The sequence below is a fragment of the Tachypleus tridentatus genome, chromosome 5, assembly GCF_004210375.1.
Source record: "Tachypleus tridentatus isolate NWPU-2018 chromosome 5, ASM421037v1, whole genome shotgun sequence".
In the NCBI taxonomy this organism is placed as follows: domain Eukaryota; kingdom Metazoa; phylum Arthropoda; class Merostomata; order Xiphosura; family Limulidae; genus Tachypleus; species Tachypleus tridentatus.
The window spans coordinates 26350688-26356745 of record NC_134829.1 but is presented as its reverse complement, the minus strand read 5'-3'; positions in this window follow the sequence as shown (position 1 = coordinate 26356745).

The following is a 6058-nucleotide window of genomic DNA, read 5'->3' as shown; positions in this document are numbered from 1 at the left end:
CGTAATTCAAGCTCGTGCCTTAAAAACTATTATCTCTATGTTTTTTTCCTGCAAAGGTAAGGTTTAGCTCTGTATAAATCTGTATTATAAAGTTTGTGGTGAATTTTTATTCAGTATAGTTGTATTTTGTTACTATTACACAATGTAACATAATTTTTTTTCCTGGATAGTATGTTATTTCGTAATTGCTTATGTTGTGAAAGTACAGAAAATAGCCATTATTCCCTTCAAACTTTGCTTTTGTGACCTGGATAATAAAATTTAGAAATTAACCTATTTTCTATGTAAAAACGGGCAAATTTGCACATATTCATTTACATAAGGTCTGAATAAAACAACATATGAATCAAGATTTATATTTATTTACACTAAAGTTATACAAAAACGAATAAAATATTTAGAAGTAAGTAGTTTTTTCTAGATTTGCGACTGTAATGTAAATAACTTTCACGCATCAGCCCCCAAATATAGTCTCCCATGATGTTTTTGTTATACGCTTCTTGGTAGAGGCGTTCAACGTCCAGTATATCTTGGTGAACGCGCTCGTTTTGCTCCTCTGAGTATGCTTCCATATTATCCTTGAATTTATCAAGATGAGCGTCAAGGATACAGACTTTCAGGGACATCCTGCAGCCCATTTTGCTGTAGTTCTTCACCAGAGTCTCAACCAGTTGCACATAATTTTCGGCCTTGTGATTGCCCAAGAAGCCCCCAGCTTTTCTTTCCTTCCTACTGAGCTTCTTGGGGAATTCTGTGCACTCCAGGATCTTCTTTATTAGTGGTCCAACGAAGACACCAGATTTGACCTTTGCCTCATACAGCTTGAGGAAGAAGCCTCGAAGAAACTTGAAGGCTGCAGACTCCTTATCAAAAGCTGTGACAAATTGTTTCATAAGATCCAATTTTATGTGCAATGGTGGGAACAACACCTTCTGGCAGTCCACTAGTAGTTCACACTTGACATTGTGCCTCCCCACAGAGAACTCGGTCCATTGTGGCCAGTGCTTCCTGTTGTAGTGCGCTGCGGTGTACCTGCTGCCCCAAGGACAAAGATAACAGTGAAACTTAGTAAATCCTCCTTGGAGACTCATCAGCAATGCCAACATTTTGAAGTCTCCGATAACCTCCCAGCCATATTCATCACACTTCAAGGCTTCTAGTAAGGTCTTGACACTATTGTATTCCTCTTTGAGGTGCACTGAATGAGACAGATGAAAAGTTCTACAACATTCTAGAAAGTTCTTGAAAATTCTTGTAAGTTCGAGAAAATTCTCGATCAGCTACTCAGCACTGAATCTACCTGGAATGTTCTGGAAAATGAGTAAATTGAAAATTTTCATTACCCAGGTCACAAAAGCAAAGTTTGAAGAGGAAAATAGGTCTTTTCCATTTATTTTAGGCATAAGCAATTTGGAAATAACACTTTCTACTCAGGAACAAGAAAAAGTAAAAATTTTGTTACATAGTGTTATTTATGCATAATTGCTCGTTGTAGAATGACTGAAAGAAAATCATACGGTTACGTGAGAACATGATAAAAAGCCTATGGTTTCGAAGACCCTAATTAATTAACTAATTACGTTTTTTCGGATATAATTTTCGTAGTTGTGTGATAATCACTATGCAAACGCCCCCCAGTGGCACAGCAGTATGTTTTCAGACTTACAACACTAGAATCAGGGTTTCGAAACCAATAGAAGGTAGAAAACAGACAGCCCATTGTTTAGTTTTGTGCTTAATTCTAAACAAACAAAAAAGTTTACAAAGGTATTACATCTAAATAATTCATAGAATAATACTTTTACCCCTTAATGTAGATGAACCAAGAATATTAAATGGTGTTATATTTTCTGGTCATAATTGCTACCGTTTGCGAGTAATAAAACATAATGCAAGTTTTATGTGTCATTATTTTGTTCACTTACATGTCTCAGTGCTACTCAATCACGACAGATTACAAAAATGACCACTAGAAGGTGATTATGAGAAGACAAGCCCTCTAAATGATACCCCTTGATGGCACAGAGAAAAATTGAGAGATTTACACGCTAAAAATTGTGTTTAGATACCCGCAGTGGGCATATCACAAATATCCACTTGTATAGGTTTGTATTTAACAACAAACACACACACACACGCTATATGATGTTACATTTCAGAAACGTCGATTCATGCCAAATATAGATGTGCTTAAAGAATTTCCCAGTGTAATTCCAGCCATCATTCATAAATAATAGTTTCAAACCTAGTTTCTCTGAATATTATGTTTAACACCTGAATCAAGTTTTGTAGTTGAGAATGTAGCCATATAGTAAACTGGCAGTACAGAAGCAATGTCTGTTGTATGATTGTTTTTTTTAATTTTGCGCAAAGCTACACGAGGACTATATGCGCTAGCTGTCCCTAATTTAACACTTTAAGACTAGAGGGAAGGCAGCTGGTCATCACCACTCACCACCAACTCTTGAGCTACTCTTTTACCAACGAATAGTGTGATTGACCGTCACATTATAACACCCTTATGACTGAAAGGGCGAATATGTTTGCTGTGACGGGGATTCGAATCCGCGACCCACGGACTACGTGTCGGGCGCCTTAACCACCTAGTATAGATTATGCAACTAGTGTAATGTTTAGCTTCTAAATGATCCAGAGCAAGACAACAAAATCTTTAAAAGTGATCCTGCAAGCAATCACAGGACCACAGCAAACCATGTGAAACAAAATCTTTAAAAGGGATCCTGCAAGCAATTACAAGGTCACAGCAAATCATGGCAAAGTTCTTGTAGTCACACGGTTTCGAATTATTCATAAAAAGTGGGAACAGAAGAATGTCTTGAAAGATGTTAATGAAAGAGGAATGGGTAATCCCAACCTATATAAATATTATAATTTGGAACGGTAAGAAGTTATAATAGGGTGTACCATTGATTGGATTATACAGTATTATCAAATGTAAAACTTATTCCAGTTAAATTTACCTGAAGACAAAGGAAAAAAAAGAATAATACACCTCTATTTGCAAAAGAACTTAGCCCACCGATGCGTGAAGACATAAAATTGGTGAAATGATGCGAGAAGGATGATAGCTTCTCAGAATACTAGAAAAAGAAAAGGTTGCAAACATCTGAGGTGAAAAGGAGGTTATAGAACTCTGTTTAGAAACTGTATTGGAGAAATCTGTAAGATTTTGAATGATGCATGGAACCTTATACCCATTATAAACAGGATTCCACATCGAGAAATTAGCGGTTTTAAACTGACAGTCAAAATAACTCACATTCAAAGACTGAAAGGAAATCTGAACGTCGTCGACATAGAGTTTGTTTAGAGTCATAGAAGAAAATTCGTTTCGGTAATTTTTAGAACATTTATTTCTAACTGACGATTAATACATTTGATAATACTTGTATAAAGTATATATGAAAGATAACGTATCATATGTTACTGTAACATTGTTTCAAAACTTACGTAACGCGAATGTCTGTTTTAAAATGATAAATAGTCGATAAACCAATTTTTCTGAGCCTACAAACTGAAATATTACATGTTGAAGTTGCATTGAACGTGGAGTGTGAACAAATAATACTGCTGTTGTCACAAAATAATTATGTTTGACAAGAATGTACGTAACTGAATCCTTTATTCGCTTTTTATGTAGTTAAATGTCTTCAGTACGATGTATTAAAGTGTCTCCTGATAAATGTAGTATTTGTTTTCACACATACAAATTAATTACATAATTTATATACAAAATATAAACTTAACTGAAATGAGCAAATAGTAATATGGACATAGTGTAGGAAAGCTGTATGAAACCTAATCTAGTATGCTAAGATATTTACGTAAGTAATGTATTAACATATCTTGATATTTTGTTAATTAGTGTTTCAGTTTGTGCGAAACTTGTCAAGTCTGTGATTTTACATTCTTCTGGCAAAGTATATTTTGTAACGATAAACAACAAACGCGTTAGATTTACAAAATATGAAAGAATAATCATTTGATTTATAATTAGAACTCATTTGAAGACCATGATTATCAACCCTACATAGCAAAATGTGTTTGTTTACAACTGAATTCTGCGAAATACAAGAAAAAAGAGAGAAAGAGGTAATATTACACTTCAGTAAACATTTTATTTTTATTTTAACACAATAACAATTCGTGGGGATCGTAGATTAATTTTCAAAAAGGAGAATATCAGTTTAACTACTTTTTGAAAATTACAACATCTTAGTTTTCAATTCATTACGTACAAAGTTCTGTTACTAAATATAATATTTATTAAGAGTTTGTTTCGTTTTGGAATTTCGCACAAAGCTACTCGAGGGCTATCTGCGCTATCCGTCCCTAATTTAGCAGTGTAAGACTAGAGGAAAGGCAGCTAGTTATCACCACCCACCGCCAACTCTTGGGCTACTCTTTTACCAACGAATAGTGGGATTGACCATCACATTATAACGTCCCCATGGCTAAAAGGGGCGAGCATGTTTGGTGCGACGGGAATTCGAACCTGCGACCCTCGGATTGCAAGTCGAGCACCTTTACCACTTGGTCATATTGAGAGTTTTAAAAAAAACCTATAGTTTTCTTTTCTATCGAAAACTTGAAATCTGTAGAGCTCATCTTGAAAATGACACTTGTTTATTTGTTTCTTATCGGAATGTCGCACAAAGCTACTAGAGGGCCATCTGTGCTAGCCGTCCCTAATTTAGCAGTGTAAGGCTAGAGGGAAAGCAGCTAGTCATCACCACTCACCGCCAACTCTTGGACTACCCTTTTACCAAAGAATAGTGGGATTGATCGTGGTTTATAACGCCCAAACGGCTGAAAGGGCGAGCATGTTTTGGTGTGACGGAGACTCGAACCCATAAACGTCAGACTACGAGTCGAGTGCCCGAATCACCTGGCTATGCTGAACAAAAAATTGACACTTATCAAAGAGATAATCTTTTACCGGTGGAGACAAAGGACAAATCACAGAACGCGCTCAGACCTGATCTTTAGTACATCATTTTTTTAAAAAACAAAAACAGACAGTTTAGAATATCAATAAACATTTTATATTCATGTGAATCATAATACTTAAATTGTTCTTTTACTGAGGCCTTATTCTTTTCACTAGATATATGCAAACATGTGACATCTTAACGAAATATATTACTTTCCACAGTTGACGTCAAAGGGGCGGAGTCAATTGTTTTTCACCATCTTCTAAGTCCTTGAACTTATCACGTAATTAATGACAAAATGTTATATGTATGTTTTTTAAACTGGTCTCGCGACTTCTGTTCACCAGAAATGACGAAAAACATCTATCAACACTAACGTGTACTGTTCACACTTAAAGAGAAATCCATTATCTGGTGCATTTTCACTGGCCAGTGTAATAACTTACCGTACATTCAACAAATAATTTTTACTAACGACTAGTCTGCGAGTTGCTTTTCAGAACTTTATTTCTTATCAAAATTTTGAACTCCTTGCGATATTTGGTATCATACCAGCACGGCCGAATTTGCGCTAGTTTCCAATCTGTTAGAAAATAAAACTCAGCATATTCATCCAAAATCCATACACCCACACCTACGAACAAGGCTCACATGTAGTGCAAAGCAAGGTCTTGTTTCAAAGCTCTCCCTGCGGTTTCGCGAGTTTTGTCAGTATAGATGGCCGAGGAAGGTTGCAATGCAAGCTCTGATTCAAAACCTCTTGTACGCGGTTTCGCGAGTTCAATCAGAAGAGATGGCCGAGGAAAATATAAACCACATTTGGGTGCAAAAGTAGGGTACGACTTATCCAGTCATTTCTGTGACCGTTTCTGCTCAGAATTGAAGACAAATACTCGCCAATTCGGTTATGGGAGCTAGTCTGATCTGAGAAGGATAAATAGAAGGAGTAGTGGCAACAATAGTTGTAACAAGTCAACATAAGCAGAAGCAGTAGTTGTACTACCAGTAGCAGAAGCAGCAATAGTTGTAACAAGTCAACATAAGCAGAAGCAGTAGTTGTAGTACCAGTAGCAGAAGCAGCAATAGTTGTAACAAGTCAACAT